The sequence below is a fragment of the Hemicordylus capensis genome, chromosome 2, assembly GCF_027244095.1.
Source record: "Hemicordylus capensis ecotype Gifberg chromosome 2, rHemCap1.1.pri, whole genome shotgun sequence".
In the NCBI taxonomy this organism is placed as follows: Eukaryota; Metazoa; Chordata; class Lepidosauria; order Squamata; family Cordylidae; genus Hemicordylus; species Hemicordylus capensis.
In genome coordinates this window covers 127,843,990-127,871,837 of record NC_069658.1, presented here as the reverse complement: position 1 = coordinate 127,871,837, position 27,848 = coordinate 127,843,990, and the positions used below count along the sequence as shown (strand labels likewise).

General features: G+C 42.4%; 1 long non-coding RNA gene across 2 annotated transcripts; it reads right to left on the bottom strand.

Moving 5' to 3' along the window:
• Window positions 1–8,259: 8,259 nt before the first annotated feature.
• Window positions 8,260–26,079, bottom strand: LOC128342405 (uncharacterized). Of its 2 annotated transcripts, none has more exons than XR_008314958.1 (3): window positions 26,029–26,079; window positions 18,674–18,776; window positions 8,260–10,162 (listed from the first exon to the last, which is right to left on the bottom strand). It is a non-coding gene; the product is annotated as an uncharacterized LOC128342405 (long non-coding RNA). The 2 variants fall into 2 exon arrangements; XR_008314957.1 differs by having other exon boundaries at window positions 25,902–26,062.
• Between the last annotated feature and the right edge of the window lie 1,769 nt (window positions 26,080–27,848).

Sequence of the window (27,848 nt, the reverse complement as noted above, 5' to 3'; positions counted from 1 at the left end):
ATAGGGGGGTAATGGTGGAAGCGGCTGGTGAGCAAAGGGGGGCAAGTGGCAAGCAAGGGACTGCACTTTGGATTTTGCCTCTGGGTCACCTCCAGACTTGCTTCGCAACTGTCCCTGTGCTCTGAAGTTCTGATTGAAGTTCTCCCTCCTTGAAGTTGCCATTAGTCCCTGGAGAGAAGCTACCATTGATGCCAACATTACATAATTAAACATAGGAAAGGAAAGGTTGTGCTGTCAAGTCAGTGTCGACTCCTGGTGACCACAGAGCCCTGTGGTTTTCCTAGTAGAATACAGGAGGGCTTTACCATTGCCATCTCCTGCGCAGTATGAGATGATGCCTTTCAGCACCTTCCTATATCACTGCTGCCCAATATAGGAGTTTCCCATATTCTGAGAAATACACCGGCAGGGATTCAAACCAACAGCCTCCTGCTTTCTAGGAAGGTTGCTTCCCCACTACGCCATTAGGTGGCTACAATTGGTGTGTGTATGTATACACACATACATACACACTTTCCATGTATTACATCGCCCTTGAAGTCTATTTTAGTGTACCTATCTAGGTTATACCAGAAGCAGTTCACCTAATCTCCTCAAACTAGTTATGCTATTATTACAGTTCCAGAGCCACTGGACTAAGGGCTTCTAGGCCCAGAACACTTGAAAAAAACCATTTTTCTAACCCAGTACAGGAATCAGCAACACCTCACTTCAATTTCATGTAAAATACGTCATTTTATTGAGGATTATTGTTTATAGCATAGACTCTTGGTGGATGAAAGACAGGAAAGACAGGAAAAGCATGACATGGGGGGGGAACTATGTCTTTGAAAGAAAAGAAGAGGAGAGGAAAGGATTAATTTCATACTTAATGAAATCCATTAAAATCTGGAATCCATTTTCCTCAGCACAATTCTTTTAAGTACACACTTTTGTCCAATGTAAAAATTCATTCCTATTTGAATCTGTTGCAAGTGCCTCTCTTAATGCTACAGTTAAAGTGCAGTCGCCTGAATAACTCTGCTGCAGAATAATTTTGTGATTATAATGTGTTAAACAGAGGTCATGTAGAAAAGTGAATTGAATATCTAAAACTAGTCTTGAGATGACCTACAACTTGACTCCAAGAACTTTCATTGCCCTAAGCTATTCTTGTTGGGTGGTTAAGGAAAAATCAGTTATTTGGGGTGGCAGAATCCATTTTGGCTGCATTCCCAAGCTATGTACTTCTCAGGCCAAAAACTGGAATAATTAGAATATCACTTGGGTCTTTAGAAAAAAATGAAAAATACATTTTAATGTATGAAGGGGGACTTTGATACATAGGTTAATAACACTACCGGATACTTGTGAATTTGCAGTGTCATCTCAATTATAAACATAGTAGGATGAAGCCATCAATATATGTTAAAGCTGTATAGTGTTGTGATATGCTGTACTGTCTGTAATTAACTGGGCTTGAAGCACTGTGTGTTGGGAAATGTGGTGTGTGTGAGGGGACATGAAGCAGGAAGGAGGAGCAAATCAGGTTGCTATGTCTCCAGCATCCCAAAACCTGAGGCTCTCACCCATACATTCCACACCTCTGAGTGAGTGAGTGTGTGTGTGTGTGTGTGTGTGTGTGGTGCTGCAGTGGAGGTGTGCCTTCCAGCAGCCATGTTCTAATACCTTACCTCCTGCACTATCTGGGCAGTGGTTCCTCAGCAAGTCTGCAAGACTAAGCTCTATGGGCCAAGAGCACTAGACTGAAACATCAACCTGCCTGGACATGATCAGCTGATGCCACTGACCAATCCTGGTTCACCAAGCCCGGTCCTTAAAGGTGGTTTCTGTGCCTGAGCAACTGATCTTGAGTATGAGACCACTGCTTATTTCCCCCTCCCTTTTTTCTGTCTACTGCCTCAGATAATGACTCCTGTCTGACTTGATTTCATGCCTACTTCCAGCCCTTACACCATGACATTGCTGCTTCATTTATTAAAACCTGCCTGGTTTTACCTGGGTGCTTTCCAGATTAAACCCTACAACAGTGTCACTATGGATCTCCTAAGTATGCTTCTGTACTTCCTGTGTTGTGACACTGAAGTCCCTGTGCTGACAGCAAGGTGTTGTTCACATTTCTGATGCCTTATTTCGAATTTAATCTTTGTGTTATAGTGCTACAACATTAAAAGTCCATTGCAGGGGGGGAAAGCTGCATTTTCCCATTTGAGATTCTGGGGATCATTTTCAATACGATCCTGCCAAGTCGAAGCATTCTACCCCTGTTTAGTAGGGGTGTGCATTTTGGAATTTTCTCGCTCCGATTTGTATCTGAATTGAAACACATCTGTTTTGTTTTGTACCCAAATTTTCTGAATCCAAATCACCCCTGTTTCGTTTCGTAGCCAAATTTTCAGAATCTGAATCCAAATCTATTTGGATTTTTAAAAAGGGTCCCAGGGCAGAAAGGGTGGGTGGTGTTAGTGTCCAATGGGTGGAAGCTACCACCCAAATTTCAAGGGAATTTGGCAAAGGGCTGATTTTTTGTGAATTTCTGAAGTTTACGCGTCTTTAAGAATTTTCCTATAGGGAATAATGGGAATTCCAGCAAATGTATCACTTCACATCGAGGGGAAAGGGGTGACCCAGAGTGGTGGGTGGTGGGTGGTAGTGCCCAATGGGGGCAAGGAAGCTACCAGAATTATTTCAAAGGAATTGGGCAAAGGGCTGATTTTTTGTGATTTGTTGACGTTTACGTGTCTTTAAGATTTCTCTGATAGGGAATAATGGAGGTTTCAGCAGCCCCATAAGGGCGGGAAATTCAAAGAGATGTCAAACACAAAATGGAGACTGACTCAGAGATCACCACAAAATGGAGGTCCGAAACAACAAAACGTTTTGAAGCTGAAACAGGTACATTTTGTTTTGTATACAAAACTTTTGGATCTGGAAAATGGGTGTCACCCCCCCCCAAACACCCAAAATGGGCTGTTTGGGGTACAAAATGTTTTGTATCTGAAACGTTTCACACATTTAGAGTGTAATCTGGAAAACATCCTGAAACCTGATACCTGAAACACTTTTGTACCCTGATCTGCCCTTACTAAAACTCATATAGTAAAGTATTTCAGGACCTAACTTACTCCCATTACAGCAAAAGTTAACAGGGTCTCAGGGGCAACAGCTGGTAAATGACAAGCATGGAGATTCATGTGAAGTTAAAATAATTTACTTTATATGGAAGAACATGATTTAGAAGTACATGCTGATTGAAAAAAAGACCTATATCTAATTTCTGGCTACATGGTGGTCAGAGAGAGACATATAGAAGCATGGTGCTCAGAGAAAGAGCTAAAAGCATTCTGGGCTTCCAGGAACTTCCTGAGTATATTCTATCAATTGAGGGGGTCATAGAGGCAGAGATAAACAGGAAAGAGAAGGAGACCCTAACTGACTATCTCTACTCCCCATGCCCCTAGTGGTCATTAGGGTCACTGGTGCAAAAGGTTGATGCTGTCTGGAGCTGGATCTCTAACAGTTTGAACCAAGAATCACAGTCAGGTCTCTGCTAAGGGCTGGCACTCTTTCTGACACTCTTGGGGTGTTTTCCCTCCCTCCCTCACACACACATATCTCTGAACCTTCTTGTCTCCAGTTAATCTGGCAGCTGCTTCACATATACCGCTTCCTTTGTAGCACCTGGCAGTGTGGGCTGTGTTAGCTGGCCTCAGACTGCTCTGATCAGCTGCTATCACCTCTGGCTGGTGGACATCTGCTACTGCATGCTACCACTGCCACCACTGCTACCACAATCAATCCTAGTTGGTATGCAAATTTGGCATACAAATGAACTTTTAGGGGCTGAAAGTTGGGGTATATACATAAAATTCCCTTCCAGCAGGGATCTCCCTCTTCCATTCTTCAGGCAGGCGTGGCTAGACTGAAGCTTCATGTGTGCAGCTGGATATATGTCTGGACAAGGAGCCAAAGTCTCATCTCTGACAACCCAGAGATCAAGAATTCCCAAATAGTGTTCCAGAGCACATTCGTATATTATGTAAGAACTGCTAGTGTGCAGCAAGGACTTCGGCTTGGACAAGATAGCATAATGATGAGAAGCATAATGACTTGTTAGGAAGAGGACACATCCAGCCTTGTGACATTCCTCACTGTACTTGTACCTGGCAATGAAATTGCAGCTGTGGCCTACAACCACTTCTCTGGAAAGGGTCATAAGAGCACTGCTTCACTAAACTGAGACTTTGGTTCCTTTTGAGGACTGAATACCTCATCATCATTGCCCCTTCTGTTCCTGACAGTCTTATTTGTGCTTGGAACGGAAGTCAATGAGAGGGTGGAGGAGGAAGCAGAAACACTTCTACCTTCGCACTGCTCTCCCCTGTATAGCAAATCTGGAAGGACAGCTGAGAACCCATAAGTTATCAAGTTCCATAAATATCTTGAGTTTTATAAGACTAGCAGATGTTGCGAGGGTGGGGGTGGGGATGCATATCCATCAGATGGCTTACTTGAATCTGTTGAGTCCATCACACCATGCCAGATTTTATTAAGTGTGTCCAGAAGCCACTAGGCCCTAGTGAATTTTAAATGATTATTAAATCCCCTTTCAGCAAAAAGTCTACAAAATTTTTATGTAGCAAAAAGCAATGGGGGAAAAGTTCCTCCAAGGTTTCCAAATGAAACACAAGGAGGATGCCAGCAACAGCCAGCAGAGAGACACTCAGCTAGATTGAAAAGGGATAGTTGCTTTCCCTCTGCTAAATATGAGAGGCACCATTTTGAAAGTTAGCTCTTTACCCAGCTAGCAGGGGTTGATATGTCATATTTAATACATCAGCTGGGTCCTAGGGAAGTCATCTAGGGTGATGCTTATGAAGACCCAATCCATTCAGAGAAAGTTATGATGTAAGACAAATATCTGTTATATAGTGCCATGCATATGAGCGAGCATCCTGAGTCTCAGAGCAAGATCTCTTTTGTATAGCACAGAATGACACTCCCACCACTTCAGATGGGGCAGCAAAGGGGCCTAAACAACACCACTGAAGCCTCAACCTGTATAGAGGCCACTGTGCCATTGCACATGCTGATGATGCCATTAACATGCACCTTGGGCCTAGAGAAATCTGGGTAAACCTTGTGACATCTGACACAATGACTTCTGGAAACAGTTAACCTGAAATTTCATGGCAGATTCTGCACATGGTGCAAATAATTGCACAAACTATCCAGTTCCATTTGGAGAAGACTTTGGTGACATCCTTAAGAATAACCCATAGAAACACAATATGGAAATATTATTGTTTCCTTTCCTTTTTCCAGTCACGAATTCTGTAGTCAGCTGTGGGTGGTCTTTTGTTGATGTCATATCCTTTCATATCCTATGCGGTCATACTGTAGTTTTTCACAACAAATGCGTGAATCATCACAATCAGGAATAGACTCTGTTCTCACCACCTGAGTAATTCAGTAAGATTGTGTGAAAGAGTTAATAGGTAGGTAGGTGTGTGTGTGTGTGTGTGTGTGTGTGTGTGTGTGTGTGTGTGTGTGTGAAAGAAACTTGTTGGGTGTTCTGTATAATTGATGAAAGAAAAATTGATGAAAGAACAGGTACAGAAAAAGGTATTCTCATTTTTCTTCTCTAATCCTTTAAAATCCTGCTGGGAAAACACATGATTAATTTGCTGTGTTGTAAGTAACCTAGTAACAAAAATACTTATATGATTTTAATCTGGAACTTCAGTGCCATCAGCATTAGAGTCAATAAGTGTTTTTTTGTTTTTCCTCTAAGATTTATGTGGCTTTTATACTTTCTATGGCAGATTAGAGATTGTGATGACTGGAGGTGGAACATTGGGTGGCCTAGGCTTTTGCTAGGAGGAGAAGAAAATAATATTTAACTAGTATAAAAGAAGCTCAGTGCATGCATCTGCATCATATTTGGAGCCTAATGACCTTGCATTGCCTACACACTGTGGTGTGTTTGTTGTATTTACATATCTGGGTCTCACACAATACTGGTAACATTGGATGAGTGAGTGGCATGGTTACTTTCCACATCAGTACCATACATCCTTGGGGCCAGTGGTGCTGACTTGGTAAGTAACCATATCATCTTCCCTTCCTATACGATTCCCTCTTTTCAGTATCATTAGTGCAGTTTGATAGTTGCTGACCACACTATAGCCAGCCACAACTGTAGGGAAACACGGTCACAACTGTAGAATCCAGAGGAAAGAGTTGTGGTATGCAAGGACAAGGCAGAGGAGTAGAATCAGGAACATTAATGGTTTATTGAAATATATATTATTTACAGAGAGGCGAGTGCAGTCTGCTTTCAGTGCTCTTGCTGCTGGCTGTTTGTTAGCCTCACATTTTTTCCGGGACTGGAATAAAAGTAACTAAAGCATCATTCAAAAGCTGGCCTGGATCAAGGAATGGATACTACCAAAAACAAAAACAAAACAAAAAACACTACAACAACCAGCAGGGAAATACAGGGAATGTAAGAATGAGCCAAGGTTGATAGTCCTATCAGAATGAGTCCTATAGTCCTATCAGATGGTAAATATGTATCTGAGCTGCACCGCTTCAGATTAACAGTGGTGGAATCACATGACTGAATACTCCATCATACAAAAAGATCCCACTACATTAAAAAAGAGAAAGAGAGATCAGGGTAGGGTGAAGGAGTCTAACATAGCCTTCCTCCTCATCTGCTATTTTTCTATGTGGATAAAATTTTTGATATGTGAGACTGTGGTGCCATGTTCGGACATAGCACTGGCACTGCTAAACCGGAGGTACAGGTGGCAAAACCTGCTACAAACCAAAGGTACAAATCTGAGTCTGGATAGGGAAACCATGGGTCCATTTTCGATCGGAACTGCAGCCGCATGGATTTGGACATACACAGATTTTAACCAGAGGCCCCTTCAACTCCATTTTTGTGTTTCGTCCAAATGTGGCTACCAAATGCATCTCTGACACCATAATGATATGCATATGACCAGGAGGCAGGGACAGTGGTCGGTCGGGGAGAAGGCTGCACAAAACTAACATTCCCCCCAGGTAATTCCTGGACATTGACAGGAAGCATGAACTGCACTCCCACATGATTCATGCTGTTGCATGCAGCACAGATCTCCAAGGCCAGGAAGGTGCACCCCAGCCTCCACATATCCCACAATGCACCACACAATGAGCACAGTGCTTTGGGGGATACCCCCATTAGATACCCCTATGAGAGCCCATCTTTGTGTGTGCTTGGACTGCAAGCAGCCTGAGCTCAAACACAATCCTCGTGCTAGGGCTAAACTCAGCCAAAGGCCGGGCTTAAAAGTGGAGTTAGGCAGGTAGGCAGCACCAGGATCCATGTGGATCCCAGCACTAGGAGTGTGCATGAAACAGCACCCTTAACCCTGACACCAGGGCTGTGTGTGAGTTTGCCACTGCATACAGCTTCTTGCTGTGACAGTGCTGGCTCCAAGAACCCACTCACAGCGCTGGCATGCACATGGAATCTGCACATGCATGGGCACCATTTGCATGGTCAGCATGGTGTTGCTGACCATGCACATGGTACCCACACATACACGGATGCCATGTGCATGCCAAAGGCACGCATGGGTTCTTGGGGTCATCACCACCACAGCAGGAAACTGTGGGGCCATCACCACCACAGCAGGTAAGGACCTGCTCTCCTCTTCTTTTAAAGATCCTGCCCATTGCTCCCAATCTTGTGGTGCCAAATGGCTTCAGACAGCTCCAGATCCCTACCCAGTGTTGCACACGAGCAGCCTAAACCAGACTAGGCTGCTCATTAGCCTTCATGTCAGTTAATAAGGAGTGAAGAATGGGATTCACAGGGCTCTGACTCTTACTTTATTGAAGAGTTAGTACACACACACACACACACACAGTGACTGCATCAATAAATGGTGAATTGCATGTATGAAGGAGCTGTCATGGATCAAGTACCACAGGCAGAACTTTCCATTCAGCTCAACTCACCTCAGACCTTTTCAGCTGAGGCAATTCACACATTGAGTTTTGAGTAACACAGAGCTCAGGTGAGGGATATGTATGAGTGTGAGAACCAGCCCTATGGAGATATTTGTGAAGGCCTGTGAAATTATTAAAGCATGTTATTTGAACATGTCTGTAATTTGATTCTCAGATAACACATCCCAGGAATCTGCTCCTCATTCCCACTCTGCTTTTTTTGATCAAAAGATTTAGGTAAGAATCCCAATGTGGAGCCAAAACCAAATGTATTTATTGAAAAGATGAGGAATACAAAATTGCCACAGCTCAGTGACAGAGAAAGAGCAAAAGAGAGTTAATAACGAATGTCACTCAGACCAGTTTCTTCCCCACCCCCTTAGGTATCCAAACTGATTCATAAGACAGCAATAAAACATGTTTGCTTGCTAAGTCTAACAGATGAAGACAGAATATTAACAAAAAGAGTCATCCTGTAATACCTGTGATTCTTACTCTATCTAGGAAGTGTTGAAAATAAGCCCTTTTTCTTCCCTCCCTAGCCTTGCATTCACAATTGTCTCTAACTTTCAAATGACCAATAGAAGTGAAGAAAATAGCTTAGGAGTTGTGCCATTTAGTCTTTTAGAATTATTTTATACTGAGAGTGGTAGATAAAATACTGGATAAGGCTGCCTATGAATTTCTGTGGCTCAGCTGAAATTATTTCTACATTTGTTTAAATTATGTTGTGGCTTATATTGAAAATAGCTCTCTCTTCCCTCAAGTGTTTATACACACACACACTTTTCTTTTTTGGTAGTACTATGCTCAGAGGGCTGAGTTTCTAATAATTTCATTCATTAGAGGTTCATGCCTAAGAAAATGGATGAGAATTTTCATGAGGTTTTAGCTGCAGATAAATTTTTTAGTTCTTTAGTGAAGACCTCATTTTCTTTCCAAACTATGATGTGGTGATAAGATTTTGATGTTTTAGGTTGATGTTCAGTCTGGAGTTAAAGAATTAAGTTTTATTCATGGTACATTTAGATAATCTTTCAGGGAAATTTCTTCCTTTCCATAGGTTGTATTATTGTTAATATTAATGTTTATGAGCATGTTTAATATAGTTTTAAAATGCCTTCTATTATTAATATGGATGGATGGATAGATAAAAATACTTTGAGCTAAATACATTACATTTTTCAGAGTACTTTAGAGATTTTGTCCTCACGTTACTGCTCTCAGTAGCCTTGATCATGCATCATAACTGCAAATCTGAATATGTGGCTGTCAGAGATTCAGAATTGCTTCTGCTTTCCCTATCCCCATCAGTATGCCCATCCATTGCTGTGTTTATGCATGCTTAAAGTGAAAAATTGAAGACTACAACATAGACTGCTTCCAATGAGTTCAAGCCTAGAGTATTACCTACAGCCTGCTCTACACGGGGCTGCCCTGGAAGATGGTTCAGAAGCTTCAGCTGGTTCAGAATGCTACCGCAAGGATGCTTGTGGGTACAAATGACATCACGAGTATTACACTCATCCTGCATCAGCTTCATTGGTTACCAATTCGCTTCTAGGCTAGATTCAAGGTGCTGGTGTTGACCTTTAAAGCCCTACACGGCTTGGGACCGGGTTACCTGTCGGACCGCATCTGACCATATGAACCTGCCAGGGCCCTCCACTTGTCATCTCAGGCCCTCCTTATGGCCCTGCCACTAACAGAGATCCTATTGGCAGGGAGTACAGACAGGGCCTTTTCGGTTGTGACCCCTCGGCTTTGGAATGCCCTCCCTGAAGAGCTTCACCATGCTCCCTGTCTAAGTGTTTAAAACAAACAAACAACAACAACAACTAAAAACACATCTTTGGGGGAAGGATGCCCTGGTGTATTGGTGGCAGGAGGGAAGGCCACATGCCCTCACAGCACATTAATGTCCTTATTTCATGTAATGGGCCAGGTGGATAAAATAGTGTATCAACCTGACCTAAATGATTTGCTTCAAACATATAAGGATATTGATTACAATAAAAATGAGAATGAATTAATGGCAGTTCTGTTTAAAAGATAGAAATTGGCACTATTCTTGAGTTCAGTCTTGTCGAAGACAATTTACAGTCACCATGTGAACAGCTCTGGTCTGGAAATTTTCTTGAGGAGATCACCCTTGCTGTGAATTCAGAAGAGATGACAAAGAAATCTGTTATTATTCAGAACCTCACATTAGGAATTTAACATCCTTACACATAAATCTGTCATTAGGACTGTGAACAAACTAAAAATGTGGTTTGGCTCAAATTTGAATTGAATTCGATCCAAACCACATGCTGCCGAAACAGTTCAGTCAAACTGACCGGCTGTTCCAGTCCATTCAATTAGCTGTTCTTGTAAGTATTCCTTCACAGGAACATCTTTTGATCTTTGATTAAAAATGTTTTGGTCTTTGTAATCAACTGCCTCAGTGTAAATACCACTTGTGAAATCTACAGTTATTTCTCAGTGGGCTTTGGTTTGAATGATACCTTGCCCAACTGACCAACCCCATGTGATAAACACCTAAGCTTACTATGAACATGTCCGCCTTCCCTCCTCCAGTAGTGTGCCACTCCATAATCATGGAGGACAGGATAAAAGTACTTTAAACTAGTATTTGGTCTATGCATGAACCATTCTCCACACCATTCAAGTACAGTATGCAGGTGAAGTGGTGCTGGGCAAAGTATCATCACAACAAGCCCTGAATTGCCACTCTAACTGGGTGAAAGGTCTTCGTTCCTGCATCTTGACCTATTAGTTCCCTTACAGCAAAGCTTATGGAGAGATGCCAAACAAAAGGCTACCTTTGTAGCTCAGGCAGGGCCTACACAAGCCATCAGTGTGTATAAGTTGTATGCATAATCTAGTACATGCAAAATTGATTTATTTTATTTATTTAACCTATATACCACCAAAAATGTATGTCTCTGGGTGGTTTACAATAATCTCTAGGTAGTTTACAATAAATGCAACTGCCTCATCATTCATATGGCAAGAGCCTATGCAAGTAAGCTCTGTTGATAACTTTGGATGAAAGTGTGGGTGCAGAGTGGCAGGGCCGGATTAAGCCAGTGTGGGGCCTGTAGCATATGTTATAAAGGGGCCCTAATTTTTTTTTTTAATTCACATAAATATTAAAACGTAAATTATTTACTTGCATAGTAAAGTAATTCAATTTTTTTCATTTGCTATATTTTGGAGTATGAGAGACCAAGCCACAAATTCACACTTACTACAACAACAGTGAACATTTATATACCATTTTTCAATCAAAATTCTCAAAGTGGTTTACATAGAAAAATAAACAGTGGATAGATGCTTCTCTGTCTCCAAAGGGCTCACACTCTAAAAAGAAAAATGTGGTAGGCGCCAGCAACAGCCACTGGACAGATGCTGTGCTGCATTCTCTTAAAAGGCACATTTAGCAGAAAAGGGATATTTTATCTAATATGGACCAAATAAAACAGGTAAAGTTTTAACTTTAATTCCCAGTTGGAAGCCAGGCATGCGGGGCCCTCAAAAATGCGGGGCCCGTAGCAAATGCTACATTTGCTACTACGTTAATCCGCCTCTGCAGAGTGGTGGTCATGGTAAGCACTGGTGGGCATGATCCTGTTCTTTCTGTTCATGTATTAATAGCTCCAGATATGTCACATAAATAGAGCTGATGACAGTATCAGAGTAAGTGTCATGGCATCGGTCTGGCTGTATGGATCCACATGATTTTATTTGCTGAAGTTCAGCACACAGTGTCACAATCTACATATTGTTGTGGGTTGTTGTTTTTTTTTAAGAAGAAGCCATTGCTAAAAGTGGGTGTGAGGAAAGCAGAACTGAAAAGCAAAAGAGTCTGAACATCAATCCTTGCATCACAGGGTAACCAAATCAAGGATAACCAAGAATCATATATAGCTGCCTCTACTGCCATTTCGTCACCGAGTACTTCATGATGGTTTATGATTGCATATAATGAGGACAGCAGAGGCTAAAAGCACTTGATAAATCTTCTCCTTCTGTCACTCTTACTCTTGCCTTTTGCTTCCTTTCCCAATGAATATCAAATCACTCTCAGCTGTTTCATACTGAGGTGGTAGAATTCTCTTCATTTCACACAGTAATATCCCAGTGATTCTACAAGCAGATGTGACAGTGTTTTCTGTTAGTTAATTGCTTAGGTTTGGAGCCTATTGATTCAAAGGCCAATATAGAAATGATTTCCTTTCTTTTTGCTAGTATCCATCAGCAGAGGTAGGGCTGAAAACTTAGGAAATCAATGGCTCTGAGTCAGGTATGAGTCAGTGAATTAAGCAATCCAACACAAAAGGCAATCCAATTTCTGCCGGATTATGCCTTGAGAGTCTTGTGAATTTTAAGGCATTAAGCCAAAAGCCATCGGCAGTTAGTAGGGGTGATGTCTGCAGGGGAGAGGAGCCTGTTTGAACCTGAAAATGGACATGAACTGTTGCCCAGGATGCAAACCTAACTGGGGAAAAGGGCTTTTACAAATAGATCCAAACTAAATCTTTCCCCCTTTATTGCAATGAGATTACAACAATAATGCATAAAACATGATCAATGATAGTAAAAATATGTGAGTATAACTGAAAAAGAAAAAGAAAAGAAAAAGGGGAATCCCTTAAACATAACTTCAACATAATAAGATACAACCAACGCAGGAGAAAAAGAAAGGGGGCGGCGGGAGACACCTTCTTCTAAGGCTATATAGCTTATGTTTCAAAGCATATCCATTAAAATTCAACCAAATGGCTGAAAATTCCTCCTCTTTCTCTTGCCATTGGGGGGGGAAAGCCAGTTCTAATGCTGGCAAGGAACACATGCCAGTTATCCAAAGTTGCATCTCAGAGAATGGGTGCAGGGGGTGGCTGCAGACTTCTAGATGTTGGAGGTGTAATCTGTACAAGATTACTATGGTTTGGTCCTGTCCGGTAATTGCTCCATTTTGTCTTAAAATCCATAAGGTTGTTAACATAACATTACCACTATCATTGCCTGCAAAGACGTTCCTGTACATCCCCAGCATATGGAATCTAGCATTATATCAAGAATTGTAGATTCTTCACACTTGGGGGGTCGCCAAAAAGATTACAATGCAACCCTGGAAATCCAAGCTGAATCTAAAGAAAATTCTCTGGGACATGTTTAGAAGTGATCTGATGGTAATGCCTATTTAAGTAATAATAGTAATATACACCTCAAGTGTTCAGAATGCTTTGCATACGTTATGTAAGTAATTCTTACATCAACCCTTTGAGGTAGACTAGTATTACTAAGATGGACAAACAGTCCGACAGGATAAAAAGCAACTTCCTATGCTCCTATGTGTTACCTCCATATTGCAGGAGGTGCTTAAGATAAAAGTGGGTGATTTGCCTACGTAACATTTCTGGCTGGCTGAGATGAAGACTGGGGACTACCTAGTTGACAGCCCATGCTCTTACCTGCTACACAAACATCACTTAATTGTGTATGTAAAGCAAGAGCAAGGCTGGTTCCTTGATGTTACAGTATTAGCAATTTAGGAGTTATTTCTACATTTCTACAGTGCTAATTTATCTTCTGCTGAGTGTGGATCACTCTGATTTTGTCTTCTATACACTTGGCTTGTGGTCTGCTTAGATACATGCACACAATGTGTACCACTACCCTTGCATTTAATGACATTCTGGCCAGTTTAAAAACTGTGTGTGTGTGTGAGAGAGAGAGAGAGAGAGAGAGAGAGGGTGGGTGGGGAGAGAATACCAATGGCTACCATTGAATACCAGTGAATACCAATTTGGCTACCATTTCATGCATCTGACAAAGTGGGCTCTAGAAAAAGGCGTATTATGCCACCCTCTAACTTTATCTTTTGAAGTGAAATCTTTGTTTCACCATTCCTTGGATGTGCCTTAAGTGTGTTCAACTGTAGCCAAGAATCCAGGCTGATATTTCAACAGCAATGGCTCTGGTCAGCTGTAAGACAACAGAAGGGTATGAATGAAGGATTGCCAGCATCAGAGACACTGCCTGGATATACATTAATTGAATGGCATTTTGTCTTTGCAATTCACTTTTATCTTTCTCTTGGCTGTGCTAGTTTAGAATGCAGTACATACCAGCCCCCCTGCAGCACCAGGCCCCACAATTTCAGATAATTTTTCTCTCCAGTAAGGGATAGCCAGGGCTGAACTTTATTTCCAGTCTAGCTAACAAACATCTCACAAAATAACCTATTTTCATGGGATTGCTATTCCAATTTTGCAGACTCAAGAGTTCTGATTACTTGCTGAACTTTTTAGATGTTTCTGTGAACTGAAGCACACCACTAAAAGTTCTTTAAAAATGTTTGTTGGTAACAGCCACCATGCATTGGCTGAAATATATTACCAGTTTCTCAAAATGGAAATTATGTCAAAATCCCCATAGACAAACACTAATACATTTATAGCTAGAAATATTTCGTTATTGGGATGTATTACATTTTGCCCTAAAATGCATAGCAGGGCATAGCATTGCAGCAAAGCAGATCAAAAGGAGGGGGGAAACAATTATATTTATAAAAATCCTCACTTGGTATAGAAGATTCCTATGTTCCTAAGATTCAAAATAGACTGAACACAATGCATATCCAATTAAACAGTTCAGCCAGTGTGCCTTTTGGGTCAACACTCCTATTTTCTTTTTATGTGACACTGTATACACATTTTGATTGAAGGAAATCTCTTTGCATATCTGTGGCACAGCATAAGTAAGTCAGTAAGAAAGAAAGAAACTGATACTGGTCAGTAGGCATTCCTCCTGTCTTCTGTATAAGCCCATCCTTACTGGATTATGACAATATGAGTAAAGAGAGCCTTACTATCCGAAGCTCTTCTTAAAGACATGGTGATGTTTATTCCATGATAAAGTATTTGTGTTTAAATAATAATAAAGAGATAGGCTTTAAGGCTTGCCTACCAATTTCTTTCTCAAGAGCAGAGCCCCTCCCATGCTGCATAACACAAACTGAATGTCCCTTCAGTTTAAAAAGCGGCGGGATTACCAGGCACAGCTAGTTACCTGGTACTTAGGATCCTGGCCTTAGCAAGTTGTGTTAGCTGAAAGAATCTCCAAAAAAGAACATTCTTTTCAAAATGAAAAATGCCAAGCATTTATGTGGATGTCTTTAAAAGAAGAGAATCCACCTTTGAAAACAGGAAATGGCAGATGTTTACAAATACAGTACATATTATTTAAGTATTTATATTTAAAAATATAGCCTATAAAATAAAGGACTGCCACTTGATTACCTTATCTAAATTAACTTAAGATCTCTTTTATTAACTTTTAAGGTCTCTATTCCGTCCTCCATGCTTTTTAACAGCTACATGAAACCTCTGGGAGAGGTCATCCATAGGTGTGGCCTGCATTGCCATCAGTATGCTGATGACACCCAGCTCTACCTATGTTTTAAGTCAGCAGACACCAGGGAGGCAGTGGATTCTCTGAACCAGGGCTTGGGGGCTGTTCTGGACTGGATGGGGGCAAACAAGCTGAAACTTAATCCAGATAAGACGGAAGTGCTCTGGGTTGGTAGAACTGATCATATGAGTAGTGAGGTAAATCTAGTCTTGGACGGGGTCACACTCCCTCTGAAAGACAAAGTCCGCAGCTTGGGGGTGCTTCTGACCTTGGAGGCACAGGTGGTAGTGGTGTGCAGAAATGCCCTTTACAAGCTACGGGCAGGTGCTCCAGCTGCGACCCTATTTGGAGAAGTCAGACCTGACCTCAGTCACTCATGCTTTGGTAACATCCAGATTAGACTACTGCAATGCGCTCTATATGGGCTGCCCTTGAAGACAGTTCGGAAGCTTCAGCTGGTTCAGAATGCTGCTACTGTCATGCCCTCGCTCATGGACAGTGAAGAAAAGTGGGAGGCAGGCAACTCTCCAGCAGGTGGAGAGGCACCTGATGGAGATCAGTCTGATGTTGGACCTCAGGAGCAAGTTGAGTTGGGCCACAGCAAAAGTTCAGTACACTAAGGTCCATCAGGATCACAGGACCCTGGGGGGTGAAAAGTCAGACCCTGAGCCGGGGGCAAAAAACCCTTAAATCCCCAAGCACATAGACAGGAGAAGCGGCTACAGCAAGTGCAGGCACTTCGGAGAAGCCAGTGCCTCCTTAGGAGGCAGCAAGAAAGATACTGAATCTCTAGCAGCAGGCTGGGAGAGGAGAGCAATTAAGGCCAAGGACTATAAAGCAGGTGGTGTGGGCAGCGAACAACCGCTGGAAACAACGCGTCGGCTGGGCTTACACTGTATCAGAGCGTTTTCAACCTTGGATTCCTGGCTTCTTATTCAGACTCCTGAGATCCGTGCTTCCCCTGATGTCAGCCTGAAACCTGAGCTGCTGGCTTAGTTTTTAGTTTTTATAGTTCTTAGTTTTTAACTTTAAGAATTTATTTTGGTATTTTAAAAGCTAATTGGGATTGGGATTTTAGCTTGATTTTTAACTTGTTTAATTTGATTAATTTTGTTAGTCTGATTTTATATTGTAACTGTTTTATAAATGTTGTGAGCCACCCCAAGCAGTAATGTGCTGGAGGGGCGGGGTATAAATATTTTAAATAAAATAAATAAATTTTACCAAGCAACAGTCTTAATATTTGTCAAATCTGCATGCATTAGCATATGACTAAAAGCAAAGTTTTCTATTCAAAATAAGCCTCCTTTCCTGCATGTGAGAGAAGCAGCTTTTAAAATGGCGGCACCTGCCACCCATGTTTTGTGTAAGTAATTTAAGTCCCGCATGCAGCCATAAGAGGGTGAAAGAAAGGAAGCTGCAGAGTAGCTGCAGAGAAGGTTTCTTCCACACATGTGTGTGTGTGTGGAAGGAAAGGGTTGAATTATTTTTGCTTATCTCCCTTCCCTCCAAAAGTCCTTTTGGCTTTCAGAAATATGTCCCTGGGTGCTGTGTGACCCTCAGGGACATATTTCTGAATGCCAAAAGGCCTTTTGGGGGCAAGGGAAAGAAAATAACTCCCATTCCCCCTTCTGCACATGCTTGACTGTGGAAGAAGACTTCTTCGCAATCTCCTTGACAAGGTGCAGCCCTTTCTCTGCCCTACGGAACCTGTGGGTCAATTAAAATAATGTGCCCAGTTATCGAGTGCATCTTCCCAATCAATTAATCAACCCAACATTGCTTCCCTAAAAAGTACCGAAGTGTAAACATTTTGAAATTGAAATCTAGAAAGAGAGCTCATACTATAGGTGGTTCTTATTATCCACGGGATTCCGTTCTGGCCTACAACTGTGGATAACAAAACCACAGGTAATGAGACCTTGAGTCAATGGGAATTGTGGGGGTTAGGTTCCTTGAGGTTAAAAAAAGGGCTAAAAAAGCAGGGAGAAGGGAGAAGCAAACCCAATTCATCTGATTTTTGTCCAAAAAAACCCACAGCGGAATATTTTTTTAAGGAGCAACAATATGGCTCCGTGCTGCAAAATGGTGGCCAGAAATGATATCGGAAGTCATTTCCAAGCACCAAGGAACTGCGGATAGGCTGATTTTGCCTATTTTTGAACCACAGATAATGAGGCCAGGTCTATATAGCCCGACTGTGCCAGGACTGCACATACTGAGGGCCACCTGCACTCTGAACTGGGGAAGACATGAGGCAGTACCCATACAAATGTCTTTCAAATGTGCAGGAGTTCTGCTGAGTTCGTGTGGTGGAGGCACTGAGGCTGTTCTCGTGAGCAGCCAAGACAGGGCTAGGTAAGCTAAGCCCAGGCTAGGCTGCCTGTGTGAACCAGCAGGAGCTGTGTGGCTCCCGGTGGCACCACAGCATCAAACCCACTTATGGAGCCCAACGGTTAGCTGAGGTTAAGGGCACAAGCAGCCTCCCTATGTCAGGGGTCCCCCCAGAATGCCCCACGTGCTTGCATGGCTAAGCCCGCTCTCCCCACAGACCCGCCAGAAGCTCTTCTCACTGATCATGAGAAGAGCTTCAGTTTGTGTTTCCAGTTTCCAGTTTGTGTTTGAACTGGCTAGGCCACAAGTCCAGAACAGGCCCCACGTGGTCTCAGGGCAAATGTATCACAGCTGCCTCATGTGTGAATTGTTGCCACATTTGGGGGTGAGGGAAGGGGTTCACACATCCCAATTTTTTTGTAGGCACTAAAAGCTTATGACTCAGTAGCTTTGCGAAATATACAGCTTCAGTAATGATAAAAGAACAACACTGAACTGGTTGGCCCCATTACTCAGTTGACAGAGAGGCAGAGGTCTCACCTTTAATAAGTCTAGTCGACAACATTGCATTGATAGTGTTGAGTTAATTAAGTTTATCTATAGTACGTGATTCATAACTCATGTGGGTAGAAGTGAGAAGGAGACTTGCAAAAGCTGTAAGTGTCTCAAGATAAGTCCTAGTGCTGTTCTGTTGATTTTTATTTTTTACTGCTCTCTGAAGTGCTCCTAGTGACTTGGCAGGTGCGCAGGGAGCACTTTAAAACAAATTATGGCTATTATGTAGCTTTAGTGGCTGCAAATATTTTTCAACGACGGGTTTTCCCCATTTTTGCAATTTTCAATCAAGAACAGCTATAGGGTTCTGTGCATCTGTGCATTCACATAGCAGCAAATCATGTGAATCATTTACCCCTTTGCTTGAGAGCCTCTTGTATTCTTTGTTGTTTGGAAGGTTGTTGCTAGATTGGTCACGGAGGATGAGGAAAATGAGGCAGGCAAGTTGATGATCATTGCTGTAAGAACAACAGTGAAAGTGGGAGCAGGGTTACAGCCATCAATGTCCAGGACATTATCTATCAAAATGTGAGACATATCAAGGATGATGCGGGAAAGACTGGGACAAAGCAGATTGTTTTAAAATGCAGAAGGCTTGCAACTGTATGGTGTGGGTAATTCAAAACTTGTCCTTAGGGAGGCTAAATCACAGAAGGGAATTCAAGTGAGGTAGGTCTACACATTACATTAGGCGCTGATAGGGAATGGAGACATAGGATGGAATAAAACATTGTTTTAGCTAATGCATGTTTTGAAACCTGCATTTATTGAGATGACAGGGATGTGAGGGCAGCAGGGGCACACATCAGGGAGGATTGGCAAGAGGGAGGGGTGTGAACATCTCCTCCACATGCTGCTGGCTGCTCTGAGAATGTCTCTCTGGGCGTTTTTCCCTCAGCCAAGTTTACTTCTTCATCATCAACATACTCATCAAAAGCAGCTAATATGCACCACAGGCTAAAAAAAATACATGAGACAAAAGGTGAAAGGAGCTGGGGGGAAAGAAGACATTTTGAAGTCTAGTGGATGAAACAATTAAAAAGTGATCTGAGGGGGGCATTTGCAGAGGAGAATAGGTGAAGAAGGGAAATATTGTGTGGGGCATCCTGGAACTTCTGGGGGCTTCACAGCCCCCAATCCACACACCTCCCGCTGGCTCCGTGATGGATCCGGCAGTCATGTGGGCAGCCGATCTGGCCACCCAGGGCTGCTTTGGGATCGTCTGTGGGGAGAGCGGGCTAAGTCCGCTCTCCCCGCAAACCCCCTTACGGCTCCTCACACTGATCGTGTGAAGAGTCTCATATCCTCCCAGGTTGCCGCTGGTAAATATGGCAACAAATTTTTGAGTGGTGCCATTTCATTCAGTCCTGTAAACTTGTGTTGCTTACATGAAAATCCACTCAGGGCTAGTGATGGCAAAGTTTGAATGGGGTGGGTGGGTCTTTATTTATTATTAGTATTAGTATTAATGTACAATACCATTTCCCCACAAAATGTTATCAAAGTGGTAATACAAGATTGAGGGGCTTCTCCTCAATATGAAGCAAGCCCAGACAAAATTTGGGCTCATGTTGGAGCTCACCCATAATCGCCACCATTTTCAGTTAGCTCTACCTGCACCACCACCACCACCTTCCTTACTACCCAGTTCTCTTCCCAAACTTACTATGCCTGCTGGACAACAGTGGTGTCAGCAGCAAGAATTGTATCCCTTCCTTACTTTCTCTGGAGGTCTCTACCTCTTTCCCTTATCCTCTATCTGGCACCTAGAATGTTGCAACAGTAGGCACCACCACAAGGCACCCTGGAAAAGACATTGAATTCACTCTTTTAAAAATAATACGTGTGTATTATTCAAAAACACTAAAGGTTTTTTGCATCTTCTTCTTCTTAGTACTCAAAAGGATCACAAAAAGCAAGTAGACACCAAGGTGAGTCGAGGAAAGTTCACTCAGAACTTTCACAGAGAGGTTTTGATGCCTGACACATTAATAGGTTGGATGTCCTTTTGAAATGCAGGGATTTTAAAAAAGTTATTGTGGTAATACTAAAGCATTCATTTCTGCATCAAGGAGAGAGGCAACTGCTCAAAATGAGCAACTGAATCACAACAACTGCATATCTACCTTTGCACAGGAAGAAATAAGGCTGCTGTGCCAATAAAAGAAAGAAAAAGAGCCTTTAGCATATTTATGGCTGTAATTTGTGGAAACAATTTACTATGCACTATACCATTCAAAAACACCCTGAAGGTTAGACTTACAGCGTGAGTGCAACTATATGTTATACTCAGAGGGTGTGTTGCAGGCTGCATTCCAGGATATCCAATTTACTCGGATGTGGGAAAACATATAGATGGGTACTGTGGAACCACTAAATTCAATTAGTATTCTTCAACTGAATCTAATGGGAGGGCTGGATCAGGCCCTTTAACAGCCGTTTCTAAGGATGCTGATCCTTTAAAAATGGTTTGAAATAGGAATGTGAGACACTAGAATTACCACTGTAATTTCACCTAAAGAGAAATCTGAAGCTAATTTGAAGGTTCCTCTTTGGGCAAAATGTGAGGAATATTGAGAGAATTACTCTTCCCCTGCTAAATAAAGAAAATCACCATGTTTAAAAGGTGCCTCTTTGCCCAGTTAGCAGGGGTCCATTAATTTTATTAAACATTAATAATAAAATAGTTATAATAAAATAATTATAATTATTAATATAATATAATACAAAATAAAATAGCAGCTATAGGGGCTGATCTAAACTAAAACCACCAGAGATATGTAGAGGGTTTTAATCCTTCCCTCCTTCCCCCATATCCTTAAAATAGGCAAACAAGTAACTAGAATGCCTACTTTGTGGTTGATGATGCATCTCAGGCCAATTAAAACATAATAATTTGTTCTAATTCCATCTGTTAAGCCAGTATTAGCACTAACCTATGAGGTATTTTTTAATTGTTGTTATTTCTGACATTTTGAGGGTTTTAAATCAAGTAACAGTTGGATTAATCTTACTGAGCAACGTGATACACAAAGTGAAACAACATCTCTGCTGATGTCATTTAGCAGGATTTGATCTCCTTGCTGTCTGCATGTTCCTGACTGTGTCCCTTTACACTGCATTTTTCAATGCACATTGCCAGGATAGATTGAATAGTTGCTATACACAGATGCAGCTCAAAGTTACTGCATACAGTGTGGGATCACTATTTTTCTATCTCTCCCAGTTGTTTAGATGCTTATTTTCCATTCATACGTGATTAAAGTTAAATAAAGTAAAGTTAAATTCTATAACACAAAGCAGCACATTGACAGGAACAAAGAGCCAGCGTGGTGTAGTGGTTAGAGTGCTGGACTAGGACCGGGGAGACCCGAGTTCAAAACCCCATTCAGCCATGAAACTAGCTGGGTGACTCTGGGCCAGTCACTTCTCTCTCAGCCTAACCTACTTCACAGGGTTGTTGTGAAAGAGAAACTTAAGTATGTAGTACACCGCTCTGGGCTCCTTGGAGGAAGAGCGGGATATAAATGTAATAATAATAATAAAATTATCCTCACAGGCAACTTAAAAAAAAAAAAAGCTCTAACCCTATTTATCTATTTAGCAGACTATCACTTCACACATGCAGGAGTGTGGATTCCAGACTACTGCTTCAATGTCACTTGAGCAGAGGAAGGGGCAGTATTCTACAACCTCCCCTTCCCTCTGAAGCCCACTGTTCATCATATGTCAGCAGATGTCCCTTAAGGTCACATAACCCTGCCTGCCTGCCACTACTGCCGCTGCCACCACCACCACCACCACCACTACCACCTCTTTTTCCACAGGAAGAAGAGGGATGAGAGCAGGAGGAGATGGCAGGGTCATATATAGGGAGGGGCAAGACTGGCAGCCAAACCAGCATTTTGGTTCATGCCAGTACTTCTGACTTTTCAGTTACCAAGTTGGGAATAGCCTATTGTGAGCTCTTCTTTACTTTATCTCTGCCTTTCTCTTCACCTGAGAACCACCCCTCCAACTGCTGACATTGTGCTAGGATTCTGTCTTATAAAAACTTGTTTTGCTTTCCTTGAAAGTTCTCAGATGTTTTACATTGGCTGAAATCTTTAGATTTGCTTAGAATCCCACTTTTTCGAAATGTTGGTGCCAATGCTAACTGGGGTCTTTTTAGCTTCCCACCAGTGGTGGCTGGGTACTACTGGGATTGGATGGGTGCCAGGCAGGTGGGCAGAGCCAAAGTGGGTGGTGCAGGGATGGAGCAAAAAAACAAAACAAAACAACACTAACTCCTGTGGGCATATAGGAAGTGAAAGGTAAAGTTGTGCCATCGAGTCGGTGTCGACTCCTGGCAACCACAGAGCCCTGTGGTTTTCTTTGATAGAATACAGGAGGGGATTACCATTGCCTCCTCCCACGCAGTATGAGATGATGCCTTTCAGCATCTTCCTATATCGCTGCTGCCCGATATAGGAGTCTGGGATAGCAGTCAGGATACGAACCAGCAACCTCTTGCTCCCTAGGCAAGTTACTTCCCCACTGCACCATTAGGTGGCTATGTCATTCCAAAGAACATACCTATAAAAGCATCTGCACTCAAGGACACCCATTTGCAGACAGTTATAAAAACATGCCATGAGTACATGTCGGACTGCATGGATTTCCCCACATTCTCACTATGACACACACTTTGTCTGTATACAGGGCTGTGTGCTCATGTTCTCGGAGACCTTGTCACCAGCTACAGACATGTGTGCACACAGTCCCATGAGCATGCACATAAACCAAAATCCTATCCGCGCATGTAGATGCACATCCATGTTCATGAGAGCACACACACACAATTCATCCATTCATACACATGTATGTTTTGTTCCACTCAAAGAGATCCACAGAGTTCCTCAAACCTCTCTTTGCTAATCACTCAGCTTGGGGATTCTTGTGACCGGGCCCCCTTCACCCCTCCATTTGTAAGAACTCAGTTTTAAGGCATTTTTGTTCCGTTCAGAGGGACTGCAGGATGATGGGAAGGTCATCCTTTTATGGACAGTGGAGTTCAGCCTCACAGAACCAGTCGCCCAGGGCCGTAGCAAGGTTGGAGTGAGCCCAGAGACAAGATTTTAAAATGCCCCCACCACCACCACCGAAGCATTTTGTAAATTGTGGACGATGCAAGTCATTTAATGGTACTAGAGAAAGACATGTTGTTCTGGTAGTTCCAGGTCTTAATACTCACATCAGTTTTGGAGGATGAATACAACTGAAGGAAGCCTGGCGGGTGCATGGCTGGGGGAGTCAGTCATGTGACTTGCCTCTGGGGGGGGCCAAGGCAGTGGGCCCCCAGACAACTGTCTCCCCTTGCCCTATTATAGTTACGCCCCTACAGTCGCCTTCATTAAGTAAATTCCAAAGTGAGAGGAATTGTTCAGCAGAATCTACATCTGCCCATCCAGTTCCTTTCCCCCCGCAAATTCAATTTGTATTAATTTTATCCATAACAAACATAATAGACAAAAATGAACTTCCTGCGCACCTCTCTTCGTGAAATATCAACTATAAAATTTACCCTTGCTATAGTAATAATACAAAACACAAATTTAAGCCCTTAAAAAAAACAATTAAATCTACCCGACCTGCATTTTTTAAAAAAAAAAATTCAAATCCTGCTGTAAGATCCATTGTAGGAAAATAATTCTTTAAGTACAACAAAAACGGTTTCCAATCTTCTTTGAAACCTTCTAAGTTTTGGTCTCTTATCAGTGTTGTAAGTTTTGCCATCTCCGCATATTCCAAAATTTTTATCAGCCAATCCTCTTTTGAAGGCAGTTCATTACTCTTCCATTTCTCCCATCCAGTTCCATACATGGAGGGCCAGATGCCTCCTGCCTGTCCTATCACAGCTGTTTGGGGAATTACACGCTGCAGCAGAATGTTGCTCCTACTGCCCACCCCTCCCCAGGGAGATCTGTGAACTTTCCCAAGAAAGGCCTTTTGCCTTCAGTCTTCTTCTGCAGATGAGAAAATTACTTGAGCCTGTTTGTCTATGCCAGGCACCCTTCATTGTCTACAACCATCGCAACAAAGTCTTTGAAGAATCACACCAGAAAGTTGGAAGTGCCTGAAGGCTGGGGAGAGTATATGCTCTCAGAGGGGATAAAGGGACTTTCCCAAGGCTATTAAGACCATCCTGGTCAGAGAAGCAGGTCCAGAAGGTTAGAGGATGTCATGAGAGAATGAAATGTTGCTCTCTCCCTTTGTTGTCACACTACTACCAGTGGTAGCCTACCACCCCCACTTCACTGTTTAAATATACATTGTAAGGTCCTTGGGGCAGGGAGCTGCGTCATATATGGAGTTACCCCAATTTTGCAGAATTTAAAGACAACCATTTCATGTGCAATTTAAAAATTAGTTTCTTGTGAACTGTTCTGCAAAGCCTTATTTTGAAGCAAGTATACAAAAATAGACTTTTGGTGGGGGAGCATGCTACAAGCACAAAGTAAAATAAAATAAAGTAGTAATGTTTAAAAGGAGGAACATGTTAAGAGAACCATTTTGTCATATTTTGTTATTTAAGCCATTGTAAGAACTCTGTTGCTAAAAAAGCAGCATATAAATATTTTTAATAAAGGTGGAGTGGTGGGGAGAGAAAGCAACACACACAGAGACCAGATTAGAGCTATAAGCCAGTGTAACTTCAGGAATAAAAGGAAGAAACAAAAACAGATCCATTTTGTCAGAGCATCCCCCCCCCCATTCTTTTCAGAGCTTTTAATACTTTTGCACTAACTAATTTCCTCACAACAAGGTATACTGATGGGGAGGGTTTTTCTTACAGGTTTGCACTAGAACAGTTTTGACATACTTTGAAAATGTTTTGTTGGTTGTTTTTTAAAGCTTAAGAATTCTCTCTCTTACACACACACACAGGATGGGACTTCTCTCCCATGTGCAACACACACGGTTCGGTGGGGGCGGGAGAGCGAGCAGCATGGTAGCTTGACCAAGGGGAACAAATCACACACCAAAAAAAAAAAAAAAAACCAGCAAAGAGCAAAGGGTTTACTTTCAAACAGCAAATGTTTTACTTCCCTTCTTGGTTGGAGGAAGACCCACCCTTAGTCCAACAGCCAGCTTTCTGGGCTCTGCAGTTCCATACAAATTCCAAGCGGGGGAGGAGCACAAGACTCCAGGAGAACCAATAGGGCTGGGAGGAAAGTTAACCCTTTCTTGACTGTCTGCTCCTGCCAATCTCCAAGGCCTGCATGGAGAGCTTCAGGCTTCAGCGAGGCCTATGCATTGGCCTCTCTGGAAGCCTGGCCCACCTGCCACTTTTTACTATTTCAGAAATGCCTAACAGAAAGTTTTAAAATATTTATCGATCATTTCCCTCTCTCTTTTTATTTGTAACCCTGAATGCCTAGAAAACCATCAGTCTGGCTCTGCAGCTTCAGTGTATTTAAAAATGCTAAAAACAAACAAAAAAAAAAAACCACCAAAACCCTCCACAGATTAAGTCAAGTTGTTATTTTCACATAGTACTAGCATGAGGGGCTTATGCCTACTAGGTGCAGGGGGCTACCTACCATGCTGTAATTGCTGCTAGCAAGTACATAATTTACATAATCTGACAATTACATAAATTTAATTTACATAATCTGAGGCTAAATAAACAAAATAAATGGTCTCTCTTCTCTCTGCAAGGCAACTCACACAGCACACTGTCCAAGAGTGAACAAAATGGCAATTGCCGCTCTCTTCCTTCAGAAGACTAGAATAAGGACTGCCCTTGGCCACTGATTGCTAGTCAGAGGCAGAGGGAGCTGTCAATCAGTATGATGTCTTCCTGATAGGGCTATTTGAATTCAGCCCATCTTTTGACAACAAAGGCAAGCCATGGGATTGGCTCCTGCCTTATGAACACTGTTATTTGAAACTGTTTCATGTGCTCGTATAGGTGTTTAAGGAATTTTATTACCAGTGCTGACTACAGTATATGTCAGCACTGCAGGCTTGCAAGCTACAGGCAGGGAAGTGCAGGGCTGCAGTGACTGAGTCAGTCAGACCTAGAATGGTGGCAGAGGACAGAATGGCTGACAATTATAATTGTTTTTGGACCAATTTTATTAGTTTCTTTGGACATTTTTGGCCTTTCGGGGGGGTGGCCATTGTCCACCCTGCCCTAAGGGAAGAGCCTCCACTGCTTCCTACCATGGTCCCAATCCAACTCTTCCCCAGCTGCTTCTTACTCTGAAAAAAAGAAAAACCTGCAGCTGGCATCAAGGGGAGGCTTCCCTCCCCTGCCCCAAGTAAATGAAAGTAAAGAAAGGTAGCACACACCAGGTAAGAGATTCAGCATATAGGTGCTTATTTGCCAATGCCAGAAGCCTCCAAGCCAAGATGGGCGAGTTGGATTCCTTGGTTGCTCATGAAGAGCAACATGATGGAACAGTGGGACACTATTATCCCTGGATATAAATTCTATAGAAAGGATAGGGAGGGGCGCCTTGGAGGTGGAGTAGCACTGTTTGTTAAAGAAGGGATAGAATCTAACAAGTTAGAAAACCTAGGAGGATCAGAGTCCTCCACAGAAACCCTGTGGGTGACAATACAAAGCTTGAAAGGAAATGTGCTACTAGGGACGTGCTATCGCCCTCCAAATCAAAAAGCTGACATTGACTGGGAGTTGCAGGAGGAAATCAGGGAGACGTCAAGGAGAGGAAAGGCAGTAAAAATGGGTGACTTCAATTACTCACACATAGACTGGGTAAATTCACAGTCAGGTCATGACAAAGAGATCAACTTTCTAGATACACTGAACGACTGTGCCCTAGGAATCATGGAATCAACCAGAGAGAAGGCAACTTTGGACTTAGAAGTGACACACAGGACCTGGTGCATGATGTCATTGTCATGGAACAGTATCCTTAGTGCGATCAAATTCAGCATACAAACTGGGAGAGAGTCACCAAAGAAGTCTAACACAGACATTTTGAATTTCAGAAGAGGAAATTTCTCCAAAATGAGGAATTTTGTGAACAGAAAACTGAAGGGAAAATCAGGAGAGTCACTTTCGCTCCAGTATGCTTGAAGTTTACTTAAAACCACAATACTACAAGCCAAGTTAGAATGTATACCAAAAAGGAGGAAAGGTAGCACCAAGACCAGGAGGATGCCAGCATGGCTAACAGGTAAAGTCAAGGAAGCTATAAAGGGGAAGAAGACTTCCTTCCAAAATTGGAAGGCCTGCCCAAATGAAGAGAACAGAAAGGAATACAAACTCTGGCAAAAGAAATGCAAGGTGACAATAAGGGAGGCGAAAAGAGAGTTTGAGGAACCTTTAGCTAAAAGCTAGGGGTGTGCAGTTTGGACTTGAACCAAACTGGACCAGGCAGTTGCCTGGTCCAGTTTGGTTCAAGTCCAAACTGGACCCATACCAGACTGAGCCAGTTTGGTCTAGCACCCACTTAGACAACGCCCCCCCCCCCGGGTTTGGTTGGGAGGGTTTCTTTCCCCAAGTTGTTTTTTTATTT